Source organism: Mauremys reevesii, linkage group 8, assembly GCF_016161935.1.
Source record: "Mauremys reevesii isolate NIE-2019 linkage group 8, ASM1616193v1, whole genome shotgun sequence".
NCBI classification, from domain to species: domain Eukaryota; kingdom Metazoa; phylum Chordata; order Testudines; family Geoemydidae; genus Mauremys; species Mauremys reevesii.
Window position 1 is genome coordinate 23,107,765 of NC_052630.1, and position 25,917 is coordinate 23,133,681.

Genomic DNA, 25,917 nt, shown 5'->3' on the forward strand with positions numbered 1-25,917 from the left:
GGAGGAACAGAACTTCAGCAAAGGGCACTTGCTTACCTCCTAGGAGCAACTCATCCAGGGGGAGGTTTAGTGTAGGAGAGGGAAGTGGATTCTCCTGGCTTTCCGAGCGGGGGGAGGCAGGTGCCGGGGGGCAGAATGTCTCCTTAGCTCTTCTCTTGTTGGCTGGATGAGGGGCGACTTTCCCTAATTCCTCTGGAAGGGCTCGCAGGCAGCTCCCAGGTGGGAGTGGGGCAGCTGTCAAGCGCTAAGAAAGCGGGCTGCTGCCTGTTGTTTCCCTGCCGGGATAAGGAGCTGCCAAGTGCAGAGGAGAGGTAGGCACTCTGCAAAAGGTCCCCGGTTGTAGGCTGGGGGGAGCTGCTGGATTGTTTTAAACTCCTGTCTCGCTTCACTTGGTAGCGAGTAAGTCAAAAACTGCTCACTGAACTGAAACCGCTGTTTGTTATTTGCAAACAATCGCTCACCTCCCCACAGCCCAACGCGCGGCAGACAAGACTTCCCTGCGCCAGTTCCCCTCCCTCCCAAGGCTCGTGGGGCATTGTGATTACAGAGGGGTGTAGCAAGGTGGGTGGCTATTCCAGAAAGCCTAGTAGCAAGGCACCCAGGGTGCAGCTCCACGCAGCTGGAGAGGGCGCTGCTAATGTGCTGGCGTTGCACGAAAGTGGGATTTTGAACCTGGCTGCAGATTTTTCAGTCAAAAGTTTGTGGGTGGAAGGAAGCAAACAGCTTAGCGAGTGCTAGCCTGGGGGGATTAACTGGCTAGTGTCTGTGCAGAGCTTTGAGGAACTGAGGTATTATTATATTATTAAATTAAGCTCTTGTCCTCTCAAGGTGGAAACAATCCTTTGTAGTACAACATTATTAACATTTAACCAGTTAATCTCAGCTAATATTTACCATGTCATATCACTTGAACTAGCAGGGAAATCTTTTCTCGGTGTATGCTCATCTACACTGTGTGTTCTGAGCAACCACATACTGCAGAAATACCTGAGATGTATATGTAACGGGGAAAAGCCGCTTCCCTCCATCATTTTCTATGAATGTTCAATAACTTAAGAGGCAGGGAAGGTATTTTCTTCCCCCCACTGCTGTAGTTTGCATGAGCATATGCTAAACATGCCACCAGCTGTTAGTTACATTGCTGTGTAGCTTTCAGATGTTCATGCCATTTTTCACTTCTTCAACCAGAACTCTCAATTACACCATGGTGCTAGCCCCAGCATTAGAAGCTGTGCATGGCACAATGCAGTTGGAATCTAGTGACTAGCAGATTTGGCTTTTCTTTCTGGCTCAGCTTTCTGGCCCAGATCCTCAAAGGTATTTAGATGCCTGACTCCCATTAAAATCAAGGGGAGTTAGGCACCTAAAATAGCATTAAGGATTTGGGCCTCAGTTTCTCCATCTTTAAAATCTGGGTTATAGTATTCACTGTTTTATAAAGAGCCTTGAGATGGCAGAGCTGTGAACCCCTTAAAGAAAGATGGTTTAAGGAAGGATAGGTACCTAAAGAGATCTACATGAGATTTTCTGTTGCCTGTGCACAATTTATTTCCTACTCACGAGAACAGTTAGAAAAGTTCATATTCAAGTAAAACAATTAAACAGAACTCAGTATAGAAAATTTAATAATGTTTTTCCTGGATAGAGAGTGTCCTAATATCCTTGAAGACATGAATTTATCTGTCAATGGATACTAGATACTATTTCCTGATTGAGAGAACTTCAACAATTTTGGAATTTGGTTCAGTAACCAAAATTTGTATGCAAGCTTTAGGAGTATGTAAAAATTGGGTTAAAAACCTCACAAAGAACAGGCTTTTTCATAAGATCCACAGATTTCTGGTCCCAGCCTCACCCAGCTGGAGTGGGACTGGAATTAAGGGAACTCCTCCATGACCATCCAACTTCTCCCCCTGAACCCCCCCCCCCCCCGCACATTTATCTGGACATTTTGGAACTGTAAAGAAGGGCTTAGGTCTAAAAAAAATAAGGTTTGTGCAGGTGGAAATAATTGGGGAACTTCAAAATCTATTATCCCACCCCCCAAATTAAGAGCCACATACTTTCCTTAAGCTGTGTCTGGAACTTTCAATGATATTTCAGTGGAGCTCACAGTTTTTAGCTAGTAGTGGATGTACGTGAAGTAAAACATAGGACCATTTTGAAAAGCGCTTTTCTTTCTTACTTTAACACATGCTTTCACAGTTTATCTGCAAAGCTCAAGGCGTTCCTGAGTCCCAACTCTAGAAAAAGGCCATTTCTCCCCAGCAGGTCAGAGTTAAACCATCTTCCTTTATTTGAGATGTGTGAGCTGTTTCCACTCAGTTGCTATTAATCCTCTCAAGCTTTTCACTGTTTGAAGCTGTGTTAATGTCTTGTAAAGCTGTACTTACTACAAACATTGGTGCTCACAGCATGATTTTCACATAAAAAGTCAGGACGAGGGAAAAAAATAAACCACAAGAAAGCCATCACAGAATGTTTTCTCCAGTCAGAGGCACTGCTTTTAAAATGCTGGCCTCCTTCAGATAGTCTTGACTTTTTGTGTTCAAATATTCACTTCACGAGGAAGGCCAAGATTCTCCAAATGGCGCACTTCGCTCCTCGCTCAGAAATGGGTTCAGTGCATACCTCCTTTTACCACTCATTTTAGACACTTGGCCCTAGAGTAGTCAATGGCAAAAATAGCGTTGATTTCTCCTGAGCCCAGATTTCACCCCTCATGATATCAGTCTTTTTATATCTGACCATTATTGTTCTCAGAAATGCAGCAATTATAGGCTGGGGGAAGGGGTTGATGCTTTTTTACAAAAATCCACCTACACTGAAAGAAAGAGATATCACAACAGTGTAAATATCAATCTTCCTTTGTTCCCTCTATGGTCATGTGCTGTTGTCTCAGAATAAAAAAGGATAGGATCACACCTTTTGGCCTTGGTGAGCAAAGTTATGTCTGGTTTGAAAGGATGTTTTCCTACTTCTCTGTGTTTGTAAAAAAAAAAACAAAAAAACCCCCCCTCAATTGCATATGAATTTAGTACCCACCAGTGAGGATGATGAATAGGTCTGCAGTGCACCTAAAACACACAGTAAAGCTCCGCTATTTTCCAGAGCAGGCCTTGTTAATGGAGTAGTCTGGGAATAAACACAAATGGGAACTAGAAAGAGGTTCCTAATCCATTTTCTTTTATTAGCAAAAGTAGAATTTTACTTTAGCTCTCCAGAAGTGAAAGGCTAGCAGTGGAATTTAGGCAGATGTATTACAGAATTCACCATAGCCTCAACCCTGTAAAGATTTAGGCACTTGATTAATCATGTGAGTAATTCGACTGACTTTGATAAAGTTAAATATGTGCATGGTATTGGTGCCATATTATGTTGTTAGATATCTGCACAAGTTTCATCTTCTCTACAACTGCAACTCAGATATTGCAGGGATTCTCAAAGGTTTTTTGCTGGGACCCTCTGTGAAAATATTTCAGGCTGTGATGAGCCCTCTCCCAAAAATACCATACCATGCCACCCTTACTTCTGTGCTTCTGCTGGTAGCCGTTCTGCCTCCAGAGCTCTCCAGCTGCCACCAGCAGTAGCACAAAAGTAAAGGTGGCAATACCATACTATCTTTTGATCCCCCTACAATAGCTTTGAGACCCCCTTTGGGTCAGGACCCCAAGTTTGAGAAATACTGGATTATGCTAAGTACTGGATTCTACTACTGTATTTCAAATAATCTCCTTACACAACTACAGTTTCTATAAAGATCTCTTCATATAAGATCATTCAAAATTTGCCTGTAAATATAATTAAAACAGATTACATTTTCTCCTCCCAATGTCCATAGTAGCAAAACAAATTGAGAATCCATGCCATTTCATTGCAAAAAAGAAAGTTAAGGACAGAACTTTCCATTTGGATTGTTGCTTTTTTGGAGCACTACTCTGGCAATGCTACAGGGAAGCTGCAGCCAAAGTTTGAGAAAGGAGTCACAGTTGTTTGCAGATGCATCAGGCAAGATGCTCTTGGTGCTGATTTCCAGCGTTCCATGAATGTAGAAGCCTGGCCAAAGCTGTAGAGTAAGCATATCATTGCATTCCGACGGGATTGGCTTTGTCCTGTGAGAATCAGGATGCCAGAGTTGCTCAGGCTTTTAACACAAAGTTGGCAAGCCCAGGGCAAACGAACAGTGAGGCTTTTTGTTTTGAAATTTTGCTGAACTATAGCACAACTGCAAGTTTTCTCACTAACTTATTCAATGTTCTAATCACCAGTGGTCTTATTTTACATGCCTGCCTCTCTAACCCAGCAATGTTTTGTTCGGTCCCGGAATTTCCCTGGATGCTTGGGTCCTGTTAAAAACAGTTTACCCATCACGTGATAGGCACGGACTGGAGTTTTGCCACATTTCTTTCTTGCAGAGGGAAAGTAGTAATACTACTTTGCTGTTCTCCATTGGTTTCCATCTCAGGGCATTAGGGTGACCAGACAGCAATTGTGAAAAATCAGGACAGTAGGTGGGGGGTAATAGGAGCCTGTGTAAGAGAGAGACCCAAAAATCGGAACTGTCCCTATAAAATCAGGACATCTGGTCATCCTACAGGGCATCAATATTGTGAAAATATTGTGATCACTTCATCCGCCAAGAAAATAGAGCTATGGAACAGAATACGACTGTTTATGAGAGGAGCATTAGAATGGCAGAATGCAGTTATCGGAGCTGGAATTTGATTTGGACACTAGGGTTAACCACAACTATCACCCTGCAACTTTTAATGATCACAAATGAAAAAGACCTTAGTTTTACATCTCATCGAAAAAATGGCATCTTCAGCAGCAACAATGCACCTCTAACATCTTGCTTGAGTTCCTGAATCAATACTAATTTTGTGCAGCATCTCCAAGGTGTTCCTTGAAGTTCTTATTCAAATACTGACTCATCCCACCTCCCCTCTTGCTGAGATGCTGCAGTGCATTATGGGAGATATAATCCAGCTGGGGAACTCTGTCCACAGAGGAGAATGGGGACACAAAATAGCCTAACAACAACTCCCATGAGGCACAATGGCAGCATTTTCAAATTGAAATTTTGTGTGTTTCAGATGAAACTTTTTGGAGTCGTCTGTTTGGGGTTTCAACAAAAATACAAAAAGTTTTCCACAAAAAGACATTTTCCACAAACATCCTTTAATTCAAAAGTGGTTTTGACGGAACATTTTCAACCAACCATACACAGTATATACTGGAGATCAGTGTTACCGGGTGCCTGGGATGGATCACACTGAGAATGCCACACTCAGGGAAGACTGCAAGAAACAGGGCAGGCGATCCTCCCAAACTGGTGGTTTATTCTATAATTAGATTCACCAAGCCAGTAACAAAAGAGCTTCTGCAGTACCGCACTGGTTAAGCAGAAGCCAAACACAGTCCCCCTTAGACATTCCAGCCCTTATGTCCAATCTAGACAAACAGGTTTAATACAGTGAGAGGTTACTGACTATCCAATTCACCATATGTGAGGTTCTTTCTTACTAATCCCAAAGGATCAGATACTGACCCCCAAGTCAGTATATATCTCAAATCTTACTCAAATCTCATGCTGTCAGCCAATCCTTAGTAAACTAACTAAAGATTTATTAATAAAAGAGAAGAGTTATAAATGGTTAAAAGATTATAGACATACAAATGATTGCAAAGTCCGTATATCAGGATCATAGCAGTGATGGAATCGCCTGCTGGCTTGTAAAAGTCTCTCCGATAACTTTCAAAAGATTGGAAGGTCCTCAGTCCATAGTACAAAACACACCTTTTAGTTGTAAATCCACAATCCAGAGAATTTGGAGCAGGAAAGAGGCAAAATGGAGATGTCTCAGGTATCTTTTATATCCTCTGTCATGTGCATGGAAATTTCCTATCCCAAACAAAGCTTACGACCCCCAGAAAGTTACTGGTCCAAGATGGACTCCAAAGTCACATGAGCATATCACATGCATCTACATGTTTTGTTGAATCAAAGGGGGTAACCATTGGCTCCTCACTGAGGAATTCACAGGAAAGGCCTGGGACTAGGATGAAATTCTTCAACGACACATGGTGGGAGTGGAGTGTCCTTAATGGGCCATCAACAGATAGCTGTCTAATGTAAATCTATCTAGGGGGTGTCACCCACAAATACAACAGATGTTTAAGATACAAGTACATAGCCAATATTCATAACTTCAGATAAAAGAGCACATCTGCATATGAACAAGATAAGCATACTGAACAATTCATAAAACTTTTCTGTTGGTACTTTACATGACACACTTTGTATAACAGTGTTAACAACAGTGATATAAATGATCACCTTTCTTATACACAGCATCATACTCAGTATGTCACCTCTTAATTCATACAGCTGCTAAACAATAGGACTAAAACTGTCTAATGAACAAAAAAGCCCATCTGGCATGAGGTATGTAAACTCCTTTTTGTGAGAGTGTTTTGGGGACAGTTTTGCTTTTTAGTTTTTATAGAACCTTTACTAGGTCCTAAATAAAGTATGATATTGGGACCAATCTGTAGCATAGAGTCTACAATGCCCAATTTAAAATTTCTCTCTGCACTAAAAGTCTTGCCGAAGGGCACTATGATGGGCTTCCATTCAAGTTAGAAATCTGCCAAAGTTCATTTTAATTATTCAATATATAAACCAGTTTGGAGGATATCCTAACCATATATTCACTCTTAATTCAAGCCATTACAGACTAATTAACTAAATATGTAATTAGAGAGCTTTTAGGACAATAAAAGGCAACAACAAAACTAGGCAAGTTACATAAAAACAATTAATTGAAATAATGTTAAATATTAATTTCAGTAGGATGTAAACACATGCTTAAAATTACACATGTGCTTAAGTTCTTTTGCTGAACTGGTGCCTACATGTTGAAAATCTGAATCACTTGTCTGATCTTGTCTTGCAGCACTGTGACTAAAGTACTAAAACAACGAGGAGTCCGGTGGCACCTTAAAGACTAACAGATTTATTTGGGCATAAGCTTTCGTGGGTAAAACTCCCACTTCTTCAGATGCATGGAGTAAAAATTACAGATATGCCTGTATCTGTAATTTTCACTCCATGCATCTGAAGAAGTAGGTTTTTTTACCCATGAAAGCTTATGCCCAAATAATCTGACTAACATAGCTACTCCTCTGATACTTGGCACTGAAGTACTAGCTTCATATTCTAGCACCAGTTAAGGCTGAAACATCAGATGCTATTTTAGTCTAATTCCTTGGGGTTTTGTAGGTTTGAGTCAGAACTCTGATGCCACTTCAAGATAGAGTTTTTGCCGTTGAATACTGCTACATTCTGTTTCACCTAAATGTATTACATTAAAAAAAATCATTTTATTACTACCGCTAATCTGATTTCAAAAAATATAAGGTGAGTCAAAGATATTGTCTAATGAATTTGTCTTCTGATGTACAGCACATAAGGGCTTCATGGGCAATAGTCCAACACTGATATAAGTGGAAGCCAAAAGGTGCAAGATCTACGGTTCCAACTTGACAGACACAGAATAGTGTTCACTGTTATTGACCATGCATTGTCACTCACAACATGCTTGTATTTAGTAACTTACGCTACCAGTTTTGTAAATGCATATTTAATAGCAAAGCTACAAAATGATACTTTATGCAGGATCTAATGTACCTCTTTTGACATGTGGGAGAGAACATGCTCTTCTTATTTCTGTCTTTCAATGGATTTTTTTGGGTGGTGAAAAAAATTAATGTCAAATGAAAAGTTTTAATCAGTGTTTTTCAAACTAAAACCACGGTACACCTAAACAGGTGTTCTCCTGACTAATTCTTTAATTAAAGCAGCTCCCAAAAGGACATTTAAATTCTGTAGAAAAATAGTCATGCTCAGATTTAATTTTATTCAAGTTCTTCATTGAATTGCAAATAAATACAATCTGGTTTAAATCAACAAAGGAAAAGAGGCTAGAACCACCAATCAGGCTGTGCTCTTGCACATTAACGAATGCCCCATAGGATGGTCTAATATCCTGGAGAACAGCATCAAAGTTATATTGCTTTTTTTATTTAGAAATATTCAGTAACATACAAGTAATGTAATATCACATTCACTGTACAGTAAATGCCTTGGGAAGCAGTATGATTATATCATAAGAAGTATCTTACCAAGTACTTACCTAAGCAAGAATGTTTCTGAAGCAAGACTGTTTCTTCAAGCAAAAGTACAAAGTTTGGTTTAAAAGTCATAACATACATATAGTACATAATCTGCACTAGCCCAAATTTAGGTTAATAAGTAAGCAAAAAAAGTCTCTATTTTCCTGGTATGCATTTTCCACAATGTATCCTAACAGTTAAGATCACTAACTAGAGTTACATTTCCAAAACTGTTCTAGGTGGTGTGGATTTTTTTTTCAAAAACTGAATTGATTTAATGGAAAAAAATCATTTTTGATATTACATTGAAGTAGTTCCTAAAAGTGCTCTGCCCTCACACAGACCCTGTCTATCAAGAGGCAGCTAATCAGCTGACTCAGTCTGAAACCAATGAGTTAGAAGTGGTCCTCAATGTAAAGTGGCTGAATATTCTATTCACAATGAGAGTTTTGAAGAGGAAGAAGTTGTTCGGCGCTGTTCTAAACAGAGTCAAGTTCTAAATGGAGTGTCAGGTTAATCTAACTATTCTAGAGGAACTATTAGCACTGTTGCAGGAAGCTCATATCATCCAAGCAACTACAGTAATTTAACCCAGTAAACTGTCTCAAAGCCATAGTTTCTCCCATAAAGTTTCCAACTTACTGTAGTTAATTTTTTATTCTGATATTTCTGGCACAGTGTGTGTTGGATCCAGTGACTCATGATACAGTATCAGACATGTATGATGCTATTCCGACCACTACTGACCCTTCTGAAATTGACACATCACTAACTGTGAACTGGCAATTCCAGCAAAACCAAGACAGACTCAAAATAGACCTTAAGTGGTTTTCTTCCACTTTACTTCCTCGGTGATCAATTTATGGCCTAATCTGTTCAGAAAGCATTGTCTTCAAGGTATACTGTAAAACCATTAGAGCATTTTATCTTGGAAATGATTTTTCACAAGCAGCTTTTATACTTTATAAACCAGTATACAATTGTAGTGAATAGTGAGAGAGAAAACCCACAATTTTAATAGCTAAGGGATTGTACATCACAGTTCCTTCTTATAACATGCAGCTGGTGAAACTCAGTTCATTTCCTAGAAATCTGGGAAGTTGAAGATAGAGATCACAGATGGCAGTGGAAATTGCACACTGAAGTTGAATTGGGCATCTTTGTAACCGAGGGCCAGATCCTCAGCTGAAGTAAAGTGGTGTAGTTTAAACTGAAGTAAATTAATTTACCAATTTATACCAACAGACAATATGACATCCTACACTTCCATGTACTGGATGTTCACACATGATGACTGCATGCACAGATTGCCAGGGCTAATTTCTTTAAATGCTCAATAAAAAGGACAGATAGTTAACAGATGTTCCTGCTTGACACTTTTGGCATCAGATGTACCAAACCTGTTTTTCTGAAAACAGAATGATTAATATCCTATTTATTCCCATCACCACACTTGTTCTATTTTCAGTTTGGTGTCCATTTTGTTATCATTCAGAACTCTGAAAGTAAGGATGCACTACTTAGTCTGAGTTTTTCCATGCAGCTGAGGCACTACATGGAAAGGATTATAGTCCCTTACTTTTATTTAGCACCTTTTATCCCAAAGGAAGCAGGAATAAGAGCTTCATGGACTCTGAGCACAACTTTGCCTGCTGTTGAAATGCAGCCACCGATTGAAAATGCAACAGTAGCATAATATAATGCTGTTGTAATGAGAAGTGAAGAACAACGTCTCCAGTAGAAACTGGTGGGAAATGTAAACAGACTGTAATTACTTGTGTTGTAATGTGGCCAAGAAAGTAGGATTAGCAATAGGATGGAGTGAAACAAAATCTGAAACCGGGGGAAGCCTGGAGAGTTATTATTGAGCAAGGAATTCTGGTGTACATGGGCCTCCACAGTGGTAGAAGAGCAACACAGTCAACTGGAGACTGCAGCTGTTGGATGACAGAGGTGGGAATCACTAGAGCATTTCTTGGATGGAGTATTTGATGCCGTCCTCTGAATCTAGGGGAAGGAAAGTCAGCTACTGTACAAAACCATCAGAACTAAGGCAGTGTTGTCAGAATTGGGCCCATAAATTTATCCTACAGTAACTCCTCTCTTAACGTTGTAGTAATGTTCCTGAAAAATGCGACTTTAAGTGAATCAATGTTAAGCAAATCCAATTTCCCCATAAGAATTAATGTAAATGGGGCGGGGTTATTTCCAGGGAAATTTTTTTTTGCCAGACAAAAGGCATTATATACATGCTAACCAATTTTTAAACAAGCAATTTAATACTATGCTGGGGGGGAGTAGTGAGCATGTGCTGTGTGTTTACAAACATACTGCACATACAGTACAGTACTATAGTTGGGAGGTGCCCCCGCCTTACCCCACACAGGCGCAGCCGACTAGCATTGGAGATGAGGCAGGCAAGGAGGCTGAAGGTGCTGTAGGCTAGGAGAAGCACGCTGCGCAGCAGTGGCAGCTTCCCCTACTCTGCGAGCACCAGGGGCGGGTGGGCTCAACCCCCAGTCTGCCCACTCCCCCCATTCCCTCAAGCCCTCATCCTTGACCTACCTCTTCTCCTCACCCCCACCTCCTCCCCCTTTACTTCCCAGGCTGAGTCCTTTCTCCTCCCTCCTGCCCCCGAAACGCTGCAAGCCAGCTGATTGCCACGGGCATGAGTGGGAGGGAGAAGGTGCTGATCCGTGCGGTCTGCCAGCTGTGGAGAAAGCAGGCAGCCAAGCAACGTAAGAGTGGGGCATTACACAACTTTAAATGAGCATGTTCCCTAATTGATCAGCAACTTAACAATGAAACAACGTTAACTGAGATGACTTAAAGTGAGGAGTTACTGTACTTGTGAGGTTAACTGTAAAAAGTGAACATAAATTTGTAAGATATCATAACAACATTACAACAAATGTTGATGTGAAAAGGTGGCAAAAAAATGGACTAAATTAGTCCAAACAAAAAGTCCCACTGATATAATTCAAGGACTCTGTTTAGGTTAAGCCTGGTAAAGAAGAATAGCATGAAACTGGAAATCAATTAACCAAAATTGGTGTGTCAGAAATTAGGCCTATTGGTAAACAAAATTATGAGGGGATGGGCTATTTCTTTCCTTAAAGAAAGACTGATGAAGAAAAATTTGCTACTGGAGTGAGCTTCACCATCATGGCTGCCAACCCCACAGTCTCCTGGGATCCAGGACCTTCTTTGTCCTAGTCTGGAGAGATGTCCTGACCAGACAAGGCCAGAGAGAGGAAACCCAGATGACACTGGCACCTCCACCAGCTCTGGCTGAATGGTAAACACCACCTGGGATGTGAGACTGTCTCCTCATCTTCCTCCATGTGTCCTTTTCCTTCCCTACCCTATTTTTCTCTTTACCATCCCTCTCCTTTTTCCTTCTGTCTAATCAAAGTTGGCTCGCCTGGCCAAGACTGTATATTTTGCAACACTGCTGTAAGTCTGTGGCTAAAAAGAGGCAGCCTGGTACAAATTTGCCAGGCCTTTCAGTGACTGATAAGACTGTTTGCTGAGCCTATGTTTCTCCAGGGTGGGTACAAGTGGGAGTCAACAGCAGAAATAGAAACTACATTTTCTATTTTTGCTTTCTTTTCTTTCCCCTTAGTGTGTGCGTATCTTGTTTTGTCTTCGAGGGCTCAGACTTTAACAGCAGCAACAACAGTTGTTCTCCTTTTTCCAAAAGGACAGTTATTACCATGTAAGAGACTGTTGAACAAGGGTTTTTTTTAGCTTCTCAAACATCTCTCCAGCTAAAGGGAAAGGGAACAAGATATATTATTAAAATGAAAGTGTTACTTAAGACTTTACAGTTCAAATGTTTTGTTTTTCCTTCTTTTCTGTAATCATTTTAAAAAATAAAAATAATGGTGTTTTCTCCACGTTACTGAACAGGCTGAGGTCTCTGAATACAGAACCCCAAAACTTGTTTAAAACTGTGTAATGCTGGACAGTAACTGGCTTATGTTGCCACCTTTAGCTTTTCAGGCTCATATATTCCATCTCAATTAATACAATATGAGTTATGACTGGTTTCCACTGCTTCTTCCTGATAAGATTGCATAAGGTAAAGGAAGTTCCTGGGAAACATGGAGAAGGAAGTGGATGGTAAAACTTGCCAATTACATAGTGGTTGAATCAGGTTTGCTTCAAGTTTTAAATTTCATGGAAATCTCCAGCAAAAATGAAAAAGGAATGGGTAACCTTATAACTACCGGAGATTGGTATATCCCATTGAAACAGAAGCCAGAAGGTTTTGTATATCCAGCTAACACCTCTATTCCTTCAAAATGTGCTGTGGGATCTTTAATCTGACAAGTGACTGGAGCCTTTGTTTTATATCTCAATCAAAAGATGGCACCTGCCTAGCACCACACTGGGGCATTGCCACTGTACTGATTTAGAGAGAAGAGTGTTTTAATAGCACTTACATTTTTGGTAGCACTTGTAGGGGGTTGTTTGGAGGTTTCCTATTCAAGTTTTGGCCCAGGACATAGTGATGTGCTTATTTTAGGAAATCATAGTCCTTGGAGCTATTGGTGGAAGCTCTATTTCATGTGTAGCCACCCTTTTTGTAGCTAAATCTAAGCCACCTTGGTTATTATGTTATTATTTTATAATATATATAATATATATATAAAATTAATATATTTTATAACATATATGATAGTGTAACCAAGGTGGCTTAGATTTAGCTACAAAAGCGTAATAAAATAATCAATATCCTGACAGAGATTTCTTGAGGTAGTAATAGCCAAACTGATCACACTTATTTTACTTTATTTGATATTAAAGGATTATTTTATTTTTATAGTCTGGACTTGTCCTTTCCAAATGCATTTTGAATTGATGTACCATTCTTTAAAAAAAAGAAAAATAAAAGAAAGAAAAACAGATTAAATTATTTTATTTTATGATTGAATATTTTTCCATGAAATGCTTCCACAAACTACAATAGATTAAATTACAAATCAATTTATCAATCATGATATCTGAAAAGTCTTTGCAAAATGTCTGTGTTTAATGTTCAAGGCAGAACATTTAGAGGCAATTTGATAGATGGCATCTTACTTGAGGAAGGATATTGGAAATACAAAGTATTGGTTTGGTATAATAAACAGATAAAATGTCGATGCTTAGTTTAATTTCCCAGTATATCATCTCAGATTTTAAGCAGTATGTATCTTCCTAAAACATCACAATGTGGTTTAGAAACACAAATAATTTTACTAAATGCAAATGAAGCTGCATCTGGTGTGGAACATAGTAGTTCAATCAGCCTGGCATGAGTTTGGCAGGGTTTCACATGAAACCAAGTGAAACAGGAAGGTTTAATCCGATGTTAACATTGAATTCTTTGATTCAGCAAAACCAGAAATTGAAAGGAAAATTCAGAGTGCTGAAGGGGGTAGGGGTGAATTCAGGTGGATCAAACCCAAAGAAGATTTTCACACAAACCCTTGTGAAGTTAAAACAGATGCTTTTCATACAGTGTTAGACATAACCTGAAAAGGGGATTGATAAGAAGTTGCCATTTTTACATAATCCATTTTCTGACCATCCCAAGAACTGGCTGGTGGTCAATTAAGAGCGTGGATCTTTATCTTAATGAGAGCATTAATGATCCATAGATTTAACTATTTTGAATATCAGGAATTTTGTGATATTATGAAAGCATGGTGCCATTCCTGGTCCCTCACAGATAGTCACCTTGAGCTGATGTAACTCTTCAGAGCAGGAGGCTGAAACATTAAGGCCACCATAGAAGAAAAGTGTATCAGCAGCTCTCAAAGTGGGGATAAAAATAACGAAAAGGAGTCAGATGCATGCATGGACAGCCCAGTCCCAAGATTCCCACAGTGGTCAGTCTGCTCCCTGTTTCTCTGCAGCCTAGTGTCACAAAGGAATGCTTAGTTTCTTTTCTTATGGCTTCCATGGCACCAGCAGGCTTAATTCTGCAGAATCAGCTGATCAGGTGTGAAGATAGTTTTCACAGCTTTCTGATCCAAAGCACCTCGATTTTCTGGGCTGTGTAGTATATATACAAAGCAAACTTTGTGCAGGTATGTTCCTTACCTCTGAAGGTGGCTAGCTTGGTGATGTAACAGTAACGTGGAACATTATTAAGCTACTGAGAAACAGAATTGTGCTCTAGACCCAGACATCTCCCTTTCCATCCTTCTCTCCTTAGAAACACCATTTTTGTTACAGGGAAATGAAAAAGGGGAGGAGGCATAGTCTTGTGCATCAGGAATGAGACTCAAGAAACCAGAGTTTGTTCTCTCTCTCTGCCTCAAACCTTCGCAGGTTGTCACTTGGGGTATGTCAACACGGCAGTAAAAAATCCCACGGCACCAAATTTCGAAGCCCAGGTCCAGGGCTGGCTTTAGGAAGTGCGGGGCCCAATTCGAACAGTTTTGACGGGACCCTGGCAGGGATGACTTAAAGAAACAAAAAAACAAAAAAACACACATGTAAAAAAAAAAAAAAACGTGGGGCTTGTACTCACCGGGCGGTGCTCCGAGTCTTCAGCGGCACTTCGGCAGTGGGTCCTTCACTCGCTCCAGGTCTTTGGTGGCACTGAAGGACCTGCCGTTGAAGACCCAGAGCAAGCGAAGGACCTGCTAAAGTGCTGAAGACCTGAAGTGCTGCCAGGTGAGTAAAAATTTAAAAGGTACCTCTAGCCAGGGAAGGGATTCACACTAGGCGCGGGGCCCAATTCGGAGGAATTGGTGGAATAGGCCTAAAGCTGGCCCTGCCCAGGTCAGCTGACTCAGGCTCATGGGGCCTGGGTTCTGGGACTGTACAATTGCAGCATAGATGTTCAGGCTCAGGCTGGATCCCAGGCGCTGAGGCCTGAGGGGAGTGGGTCTCAGAGCCTGGGCTCCAGCCTAACCCTGAATGTCTACAGCACTGCAATTTTATCGCCCTGCAGTCCAAGCCCTGCGAGCCCAAGTCAGCTGACCCCAGCTCTGATACTCAGTGCTGTGGGTGTTTATTGCAGTGTAGACATACCTTTAGGACAAGATTTTTTAAACAGTATTTAGGTGCCTAAAGATGCAGATAAGCACCTATTGGGATTTTCAAAAGTGCGCAGATGTCTATGTTTCTGTACCTATAAAATGAGGATAGCAACACTTCTGTACCTCACAGGTAAAGGTGAAGCTAGAAATAGTTTGTAAAATGCTTCATTTTCCCTGGCACATATATCTAGTGTAATATGAAGCATTATTATGTGTGTCTAGAAAATGAAGATGGGCATACAGCGTAAACTGAGCCTGGGATTTTCAGAGGCCTAAGGAAGGTAGCAAGGCACCTAACTCCCATTGATTTTGGGGAGTGGGATTCCTACCTCTATTTGACACCTTTGAAAATCCCAAGCCGAAATACTAAACATTCAGATAACGCCACCTTGCTGATCCCACTACAGTGTGGTTTACATATGAGCTACAAAACAACACTGGGGCTGTGGTGTCCAAGGCCTGGTCTACACTACGCGTTTAAACCAGTTTTAGGAGCATTAAACCGATTTAACGCCACACCCGTCCACACTAAGAGGCCCTTTATATCAATATAAAGGGCTCTTTAAACCGGTTTCTGTACTCCTCCCCAACGAGAGGAGTAGTGCTAATATCGGTATTACCATCAGATTAGGGTTAGTGTGGCCGCAAATCGACAGTATTGGCCTCCGGGCGGTATCCCACAGTGCACCACTGACCGCTCTGGACAGCAATCAGAACTCGGATGCAGTGGCCAGGTAGACAGGAAAAGCCCCGCGAACTTTTGAATATCATTTCCTGCTTGCCCAGCGTGGAGCTCTGATCTGCACGGGTGGCGATGCAGTCCCAAATCCAAAAAGAGCTCCAGCATGGACCGTACGGATGTGATCGCTGTATGGGCAGACAAATCTGTTCTATCAGAGTTCTGTTACAGAAGACGAAATTCCAAAGCATTTTAAAAAAATCTCCAGACAGAGGCCACAGCAGGGACTCAGCACACTCCTGCGTGACAAGCGTAACGGAAAGCCAAAGAATCAAATGGACGCTCATGGAGGGAGGGAGGGGGGACTGAGGACTCAAGCTATTCCACAGTTCCTGCAGTCTCCGAAAAGCATTTGCATTCTTGGCTGAGCTCCCAATGCCTGTAGGGTTAAATACTTTGTCCGGGGTGGTTCAGGGCATAGCTCGTCAATTTACACCCCCACACCCAACCCCAGAAGGAAAAGGGAAAAAAATAGTCTCTTGACTCTTTTAAATGTCACCCTATCTCTACTGAATGCTGCTGGTAGACGCGATGCTGTGGCAGTGAACTGTAGCATCCTTACCCTCCCTCCTTGGTGGCTGATGGTACAATATGACTGATATCCATCATCATTATCAGCCTTGTGGCAGATGGTATAGTACGGAAGGAGTGGTATCCGTTCTCATCATCAGCCCATGAGTGCTCCTGGCTGGCCTCCTGGTCATTCCCAGTAGATGGTACAGAACGGCTGGTAACCGTCTTCATCATAGCAACAGGGGGATGAGCTCCATCAGCCCCCGCCCTTCATGTGTAAAGAAAAGATTCTGTACTGCCTGGACTATCATAGCAGCGGGATGCTGGGCTCCTCTCCCCCACACTGCTTAATGTCCTGTCTGGACTATCATAGCTGCTGGAGGCTGCCTTCCCCTCATTTTATCTCACTAACAAGTCACTGTTTCTTATTCCTGCATTCTTTATTAGTTCATCACACAAATGGGGGGACACTGCAACGGTAGCCCAGGAAGGCTGGGGGAGGAGGGAATCAACAGGTGGGGTTGTTGCAGGGACACCCCCTGTGAATGGCATGCAGCTCATCATTTCTGCGGGATCTGACACGGAGCAGCTGTGCTCTCTGGTTCTCTGATACACTGGTTCTCTAGTACACTTGCCCCATATTCTAGGCAGGATTGATTCTATTTTTAGATACCATAAAGGAGGAATTGACTCAAGAAGTCATTCCCATTTTTGTCTTTTGCGCCCCTGGCCAATCTCAGCCAGTGGCACCTATGACAGCAGTAGATGGTACAGCACAGAAGGACTGGTAACTGTCATCTCATTGCCAATTTACAATGGCATGGTAGACAGTACAATATGACTGGTAACCATCTCTGCTATCATGCAAAAGCAAATGAATGCTGCTGTGTAGCGCTGCTGAATTCCCTCTGTCAGCGGCATCTAGCACACACATGGTGACAGTGACAAGAGGCAAAACAGGCTCCATGGTTGCCATGCTAATGGCGTCTGCCAGGGCAATCCAGGGAAAAAGGGCGCGAAATGATTGTCTGACGTTGCTTTCCCAGAGGAAGGAGTGACTGACGACATTTACCCAGAACCATCTGCGACAATGATTTTTGCCTCATCAGGCACTGGGATCTCAACCCAGAATTCCAAGGGGCGGGGGAGACTGCAAGAACTATGGGATAGCTACGGAATAGCTACCCACAGTGCAACGCTCCAGAAATCGATGCTAGCCTCGGACCGTGGACGCACACCACCGAATTAATGTGCTTAGTGTGGCCGCGTGCACTCGATTTTATACAATCTGTTTTACTAAACCGGTTTATGTAAAATCGGAATAATCCTGTAGTGTAGACGTACCCCAAGTGAGAAGAGGGCAAAAGGAAACTTATGAGGAAAATGTACCGAAAAGTGTAGGAGGAAGTATTGTGTCTTTTGTTTTTTATATAGAGATATAGATAAAGCAGTATGAAAAAACTAAAGGGGCATCATTGGATTCCAAACAAGTGTTTACTAAATATACACAAACACCCCAAGCCTACCTGTATACATCCTATTGCTCTGACTTGGCTCAGGTGCCTTCTAAAAATAAAACACCTTGAGTTCAACTATAGGGCACACATACTATTCCTATATACCTCAGGAAGGAAGTGGAAGAGGAATGAGGAGAAGACAGAGAACAAAGTCGAATGGGATGAGAAATGTTAAACTAAAAATTCCCAGCTCTGTAAAGTAATCTGAAGTTCTACCTTTTGTTTTATGTGCTTTGGGACACTTTATATGGAGGGACCCCAATTTAAAAAACATATTGCATACGTTAGCAATGAATTCCAACTTATTGCTTGTCTTGAAATCATCTCAGTGATTTAGCTTCACCACACAGAATTTTAACACATTTTTCTTCTCTAATCTGCAGGCAAGCCAGCATCAGAGCTAGCGAGCAGCTACAGATCATGCTCTGCTGATTCTCAGAGAAGTAAGGGAAACTAAGAAAAGCTGAACAGGGGCTTTGAAGGTCAGCAAAGCTTTGGCAGCAGCCAAGGTTCACAGTGCTTTCTAATTACAATATCCTAAAGCACAGCAGAAGACTCAAAGGACTGAAATATGCTTAAACAAAATCATATCCTTAAAGGCCAGTGCTGCTCAGAAATCATAGGCTGTGCTGGACATTCCACCATAAAGCCAATAGAAGGAATTTGCTTGTGCTTCATGCTCATATGGCTAAGTTTTAAATCTCGATAAAAGTTAGTGCAAGCAAATGATGTTGTGCCATCCAAATAAAACTAGAGCAACTTGCCCCAAAGAAATACCAAACAGGTTCCATGCAATATTGCCCGCAGTCTGGATTTATTACTGTAACTGTCCCTTAAGAATTATCCATGTGTTTTCTAATACCTAGTCATATACAGCATCATCACTGTTGCAAAGCCAATTAAACCCTTTGTGCTACTGACCAAGGGCCAACAGTTGTAGCCAACTTCCCTGTGCATAAAGGTAAATGCACCATGCTGTCCACTGAAGCACACACAGTCTCCAGGAACAAGAGAAGTGTTTGTTGCCTGCCAGGTAGTTAATTGTAGAGTTGGTGTCTGCTGGGAAGCCAACTGCCTTTCTAGCTTTCCAGATGGAAATGAGGGGAATGTTAAGGGAAAGTAAACATTGAAAAATACATGGAAACCAAATTAAACAAACACCATTTACCTTACATTTGCTCAATAGTTTGATCTATTCTGATTGGTCCTATGTTATGGAAGGTATTTTAGTGCTTTTTTGCAGGTAATACTTGTGAAATAAAAGAACTTAGCCTAGTGAATGTAGAGAGAGCTTCTCTAATATCCAGACCTATAAGCCAGTTTAGTAGTGATGAGTGAAAGTTTTCAGAGGTTCACTTTAGATAAGCACCCAGAAGTTTGGAGGCTTACATGGAATCTTATCTAAATCACTTCATTTGCAAATCTTGTAACAACTGGCTTTCTTGCTGTATTTCTTGCACTCACTGTTTCCAGACGGGTCAGAATTACTAAGGTTCTCCTTTTTTCCATATAATCTTTCAGTCCCAATAATAATAATAATAATAATAATAATGATTAATTTTTTTTTTAAAAAGACAGAGGCATGCAGAACAAGAGAACTAAAAAGAATAGAACCATGGAAAGCAAAGGTTTGGTTTATGTTATGTTTATGTTTTTTGCTCAAGGGAAAGATGAAGCTTTGGGTAAGTTCTTATTTTTATCTGAAATAGTTTGCTCATCTTTATAATTTAGGCTGCTAAATATTTCTTCCTGGATTTGTAACTGATCTGCCACAGCATTTTTGGTGGCATCAATATGGGAGGAGAGAAGTATATATTACATTACCTGGATCTACAGTACCTTTATACTAAGTAAATTTGTCTCCACTAAAAATCATTGACATACATTGAAAACTCATATAGCAAATATAGTTCTATAGTAATTTATGATGGCATACTATTCCTTCAACATTTAGAATGACAGGGACCACGTTTTTGTCCTTTGTAGAATATAGCCCTTATCTTTATCTAGGCCTCTGGGTGCTACTTGTAACATTAATATTTAGGGTGAAATTGACTTCAATAGGGCCAGAATTTCACTCAGCAATTTGAACACCTTCTAATATTTTCAAATATAGTGTCAAATTACCACCCGGATTTCCCCACTGTCAGCACAATCTTTGTCCACTAGACCACATTTGAAAAAGTGCTCAGGAGTCCAGTCAATTCATTGCAGGATTTTAAATTGTCATTTCACTTTAGCCTCACTAGCATATTTTGATATATACGCCAATGCATTTACCCTTGTCTGTAAGCAAAACATATATTTAACTTACTTTCTTATCCATCTTAATGTTATTGAAATGTACAAGTTGGATAAGAGTCCAAATAATATCAGATAAAATTTATAGAAGAGGATGGTGCAAGAAAGAAAAAGGAGAGGGCTCAGACAATTTAGGCAAGCAGGAAAGCAAATAACTTGTTACTACATGAAATCTCACATATGATTGCTTCTTGAGTTAGAAACATTCTGGAAAGATTAGAGGTCACTTAAGTTCTCCAGATATAAAACTGCAAAAGTAACAAATCCTGCCAATTTCCATTCCTCCCAACAAATGGGGCTATCCTCAATTTTCATTTTGCCATTGCTCCCGATGGAAGAATAATGGATTAATTCCAGTAAAAGATTGACCAGTTTATGTGCTTTTACCAAAACATCCTTACAATACCTTACCATTGGGGTAGTCATTTTAATTGGTGTAACTAGGGAGGACTGAATTGCAAAAGCGTAATCTCTAGATCTTGGATAACTGTATCCAAGCAGGATACAAGGAAGTGAGTTTGTGGATTCAAGGAAAGGATTCCATTGATAGACTATTTGCAGAATAATCTAGTTATTTACTTAGAAGGTTATCACTTGCTTAGAAAATGCCATTTGTTCCACTCCAACCAGCACAACACCAGGAATTCCCTAATGGTTTCCTATTGCTTTTGTAAGAGACTCTCTGGCCATTATAAATGATGGTAATAGTTAGCACCATTCTCTAGGACCTCTTCCTGACTATAAAAACAACAACAACGAGGAGTCCTTGTGGTACCTTAGAGACTCCTGACTATAGCAATCTTATCTTGATTGTTTCTGGGTCAAAATGATCAGTTTCAATATATAAAACAGATATTCCCATCAACTCTTGTTACAGACATTCATTGCATCCCAAGACACAGTAACAAGAGAATGAGTCAATAACATACACTAAGCATAATCAAGTCTTCATGTTTTCTGTTGATTTCCTTCATGTCACAAACCCTGCCCATGAGAATTATTTTTCTCTGCAGTGTTAATGGTAGATCTTTATCTTCCCATTTAGTCATGACAGAGGATGATAATTCACACACTGTCACACAAAGGTTCCCAAATTGTGGTCCGTGGATCAGGATAATCAACAAAGCACTCACTGGTGGAGTTTTGGAGAGCAGGTCAGTCGTAAGGGTTCTGGCTCACCTCCTGGTTCCCAGCTGAGAGGAACAGAATGCATACAAGCTGAATTAGCTGTACTAGCTCATACTTGGCACTATGTGAGAGAGGAAAGTGGCTTTGAGCCATATTTCCTCTTTCATCAATCCCAGGACTGCTGGAAGCCAACCCACTGAGGCCAGCAGGGATCCAAATCTGAAAATAAACACCACTTATTTAAATACTAACGTATCAATTTAGGACCCTAAATAGGCGCCCAGGTTTGAAAACATTGGCCTAACAAACTTTTGCAGTGCCATTCCTTCCAGGCAGCAGCAACTTCTGGAGGTGGTACACCTGGGAGTGATAAGTAAGGATAGCAGCTCCATCTCTTGGTGCTAAACATACCCGTTGATAAGTCCAAATATCTTGGGTAGGTTGTGTATTTCATATCCAGCACAAAGCCACTCTGATTTTCCACCTTGCTATTTTTCTTTATATCTCCATTAGTAAATACATAGGAGGATCTTTGGCCCCTATCCTCAGTTGGTGTAATTTAATATAGCACCACTGACCTCTTCCTAATTTAACCCCTGATATCAATTATTTCCACATAAAAATTAAACTCACAACGTTAAATTCTAAATACCAGTCATTGATTACCAGATGCTGAGGCCCTGATCCAACAGAACACTTCAGCACTTGAGAAGTCCCATAGACTTCTAATGTGCTTAAAATGCATGCACATGCTTTGTTGGATCAGGGCCTGAGTGCCTCCTGGCACCCTTAATCCCCACTACAGGAGTTCACCACCTCACCGCTGGGAGCTGTGCCAGTTGAGCTAGAGGATCAGCGCTGCGAGGTCACACCAAAGACTTGGTTAACAATTTTCACTCATTCTATCTACAGTTCTTTAGAGCTCTCAGTGGATTTGTTTGTTATTGTTATTACTGGAGTGCCTGTACTTTCCCCATCATTCTGGTATTCTACTTATATATAAGTAAATCATCCAGGAAACCTATCTTGGCAGCTTAATAGTACTGAGCATCACTGTTTTCTGTTTTTACCATATCTATGACCTTAGAATTTCTCCTATAGTTTTCCCACCTGACATTACCTTACCTACATGCCAGGTATAACAGATGGCACAGTAGATGACCATATTTTCTGTTTCGAATCTGTCAACAGGTTATATGGCAGTTTATGATATGCTGCTATCCTTTCTCTTTTCTGTTCTACCAGGCTTTTTTCCCCAGGTGTAAGTGTAGGCAGTGGGGTTGGAAGCGGAAGGAGGAGGGAATTTAGGATTAATTAGGGATTTGGTGTGGGTGGATGGGAAGTAGTTTGTTATAGTGGGTGGGAAGGGATTTTTAATGTTCTTTTGTTAGATGAAAAGCGAAGTTTAATAATGCTGTTCAGTTATTTCTAGCCTTAAAAACTTCTTTCCAATTCATGGGAAAACAGTATGACATCTGTTTAGAATATTGTTTTTTAATGATGCCTTCAGTGTCTTAAATGATCATTAATATCTCCTGTCATAATTTTTCACAAAGTCCCCCACAACTCTGGTCTATTTTCATGGTTTTTACTTCGCTAGCATTGCATAGCATCACCAAGCTTTTACTCCTGTCTGAACTAGTTAGGGTAATAGCCGTATCCATCACCACTTTCTTGTACTCATCCTAAATATTGTTGACATTTTGTTGTACTCATCCTAAATATTCTCAGGGTTTTCATCATTTACAAACCTTTAAAGCCTGTTTTGTTTTGACTCTGTGTGAAACCATCCTGTTTTCTATCTCCAGCTTCTCTGTATCCTCTGTCTCATCAAGCCGTTATAAGATATCACGCATTGAGTGCTCCAATCCAACTTGATCAGTGCCTGTCAGAACCTACTGAAAGGCTTGTATCAATCCCATGGTTAAATAACTCTGTCATAAAAATAAAAATCTATTCTTAGTTCTGCCATCTGGTAGCTTCTGTATCCATTTCTTTCATTTTCCTTTCTACTATTAAAGAGAGAAAGGTGTTCAAGTCATTTTTCTATGCAAACATTAACAATCCCTGTACTACTTTCATTTCCCAGCTTCTTACTAAAATTCTGAAGATTTTTTATGATCATATTTTCACTTTTATTACCTCATTAAATAGATCCACACCTGCATTCAAATGTCTCCTCTACTGCTAACCTTAGCATTAAAATTAATTTACTGCTGTTTCATTTAAACGGAAACACATGTAATAAGAGATTTTTATATTAAACCACGGTTTTTTTTAAGTTTATATGATCTGAGAACCTCAATCTTTCCACACCTAATTTTCTTCTATTCATCTGGGAAACCTATCTCGGCAGCTTACTACTACAGGGCATAGCCGGACAACTAGAGCTAGGAAGAAAATAGGCTTTTGTTCCTGTGAAAAATTTCAACTCCGGTGAAAAATTTAAACCTAAAATATTTAGGTCAGAAATTAAAATTTTGAAAATATTGCCATTGGTGCCTTGTGGGAGTGGTAGTTCAGGTGCCCTATGCTCCCATTCTCATCTATGAGTCTGATTCCCACTGCATCTTCCATGAGGCCCCATGAATTCCCATCATGGTAAGGGGAAGGTGGTTGCATTATGGGAGATATTGTCAAATGCAGGAGCTCAGCCCATAAAGGAAAATGGGGAAATAAAGAAACCAAAGTGCAACTCCCAGGAGGCACCACAGTGGAATATCAACACTGAAGCATTTCCATTTTCACCCCAAATATTTTGATTTTTGATTTTTCAGTAAAAATTTGAAATTTTCCACCCAATACAGACACTTTTCATGAAAAATTGCATTTTGTCAAAACCCCCAATTTCCATTAAAATAAAAAGAAGGCTCTAACAGAAACTAGTGGAGAAAGTAAGGCTTCAATCTCAACTTTCCATTAGGTTTAATCCACTTTATCCTTAGTACCTGCCACCTGATTCCTAATTTAGGTGCTGTGTACGTTTCCCCAGCCCTGTGACATGATTTTCATAAGTAAAGTTAGGGATTATATTTTGTAAGGTTTCCATGTGTCCTCTTTTATTTATACCTATTTTATTTTTAATTAATTTGTCAGGAGCGACTAGAATGTGAGATATGCCTTTCTGTGGTCTAAAGAAAGAAATTAATGGTTTAAAGTTGTAGGCCTAAAGGATTCCTAGCCCCACCACAACAAAAACAAATAATATCCCTTCCAACCTTGCCCCCGCCCAATCTTTTCTCTCTAGTGCAAAAAGGTCTGTGAACAGTCCCGCTTATGTCCTACTCCTTTAAAAACGGTGTCATGGTGGGTCTCTATTATCTCAGTGATTCTAAATCAAATATTTGCAGTGCAAAGATAAAAAGAGGTTTATTCTAGCTTCGTCAAAGGAGCTTAAGCCATTTAGGCATCTAAATCCAGTCAGATTTCAATGGGTACCTAACTCTGACTCCTTTGAAAATTCTGCTCACTGTCTCTGCAAACTTATACTGGACGCCAAGTTACACTGGGTTCTTTTCATCTTGTACATGGTTATCCCAAATACTGGTCTACAAGCCAAATTGGGTCTTCATTGGCATCTGTGCAGCCTCTTTGCAAAGGGAGTTGCACAGGTGTAACTCATTGGAACTTAGTAGGTAATTCATTTGAAGAATGATGATACCTAAGAAGAAAAAGTATCTGGCTTTCTCCATCAAAACTGTATTGGCTCTACAGTGTTTTCAGGAGAACAAAGCGATAAACAACTTGTGTCTCCAACATAAACAGTTCTGAATCTGACATACCTGAAAAAGATCTTCTGTGTAAAATGGTCATTTTTTTCCAGGGTAAAACTGATTTAATATTTAAGTGCCCCCTAAGGTCACTTGCAGGTCTCCTCTGCAGCATCTGTGTGGAGAACATTGCAGAGTGCAATATACAATTGCAGTTTGTTGTGGTTTTCCGTTGCCATGGGCACAGTAGGCTGATTTATAGAAACCATTTGAGAATAGGAATGTCATGGAATCCCCTAGGGAAAGCACAGAAAACATACCAGTCCAGTCACAAATAAAAACAGGCACTATGAAACGTGTGCATGGAAACCAAGAACTGACATTTCCCATTTCTTAGGATTGACAAGAAATATATGTAATGTTATTCATACACATGTATATCTCCTTGCAACATAAAATTCCACCTTGTTTTCAATCCTGGTGTTCAAAAGCGTCACCTGGTTTCTCTTGAGGCTTGCCGCTTCTTCATATATTGCTTTTCTGACAAGATCTAGGGCAGCATACAGCACTGGGCTGTTGTGTTTGATGACAGGAGGATGCATGTCTTGTTTGTTTTTCATTTAACAAGGAACATTTGTTTAATAGGAAAAAAAGCTCTCTGTGGGACTCCAGAGGGTAAATACATTCCAGATGGAGCCACTCAAGGTAGGACAATTTTTTGGCCTAATAACTTTGACAGCATCTCTTTAATTAGACTGACCTTGACAGAGGCATCCTGTAATTAACTAATC

At 40.5% G+C, this 25,917-nt stretch overlaps 1 protein-coding gene and 1 long non-coding RNA gene across 11 annotated transcripts in view; one reads left to right on the forward strand and one right to left on the reverse strand.

The window, feature by feature from the left end:
• ATP10B (ATPase phospholipid transporting 10B (putative)) overlaps positions 1-25,917 on the reverse strand; it is a 396,549-nt gene that overhangs the window by 245,783 nt on the left and 124,849 nt on the right. For 4 of the 10 annotated variants that reach the window (XM_039485877.1, XM_039485886.1, XM_039485875.1 and 1 more), the window contains exon 1: positions 37-696. The exons of the other annotated variants lie outside the window; for them this stretch is intronic. The gene's annotated coding sequence lies outside the window, so the exon portion shown is untranslated. Of the gene's footprint in view, positions 1-36; positions 697-25,917 lie in introns of those variants that run through there. 10 annotated transcript variants of the gene reach the window in all.
• LOC120370752 lies at positions 117-25,801 on the forward strand. The gene is made up of 3 exons (XR_005583911.1): positions 117-311; positions 18,371-18,430; positions 25,772-25,801. It is a non-coding gene; the product is annotated as an uncharacterized LOC120370752 (long non-coding RNA).